This window comes from Setaria italica, chromosome II (assembly GCF_000263155.2).
Source record: "Setaria italica strain Yugu1 chromosome II, Setaria_italica_v2.0, whole genome shotgun sequence".
Taxonomy (NCBI): domain Eukaryota; kingdom Viridiplantae; phylum Streptophyta; class Magnoliopsida; order Poales; family Poaceae; genus Setaria; species Setaria italica.
Genome location: NC_028451.1, coordinates 35,161,733 through 35,162,337, shown reverse-complemented (window position 1 = coordinate 35,162,337; position 605 = coordinate 35,161,733).

Sequence of the window (605 nt, the reverse complement as noted above, 5' to 3'; positions counted from 1 at the left end):
GACAAATAAAAGGGGAGAAGAAATCTGGACTTTCTGTTGTTTGTTGCTCGCCCCATGGAGGATCTTTCCCCCCATCTTGGGCACACTATGCACCCAATGGCCATGGAAGAATTCGGTTCAGAGAGCGGCACTTCACCCTTGTAGAAGGTAATTCCGGACGCCTAGGAACCATCCCCAGATTACGCAAAGGAGGGAGGCGCCCCCCCCTTAGGATCATCTAGAGTTAAACTGAAGTCAAGATGATTGGCAAATATTTACCTACTTGATAAGTAACATGTAATGGGGGGGAAGGGTAGTAAATTTTTTTTTTTCCCCCCTTGGGGGCCCCCCCCCCCCCCCCCCCCCCCCCCCCCCCGCGCATTTCTTTGAAGCAAAAAATGATGAGGATGGTACCCTATCTTCCTGCTGTCGTCGATGGAACTTGGAAATCAATTAATCGAAACTTATGGTTGTGAATACGATCTGCTCAAATTGTTCTGTTAGACTTTTTTTTAGATCATGGAGTTGTGCTGTCAGACTTAGTCCAAGCACCTGAAACAGCAAAGAAAAAATGTGCACACAAACGACTCAGCTGCCGCTGCGTTTTGAAGGCATTTTTGTTTGGA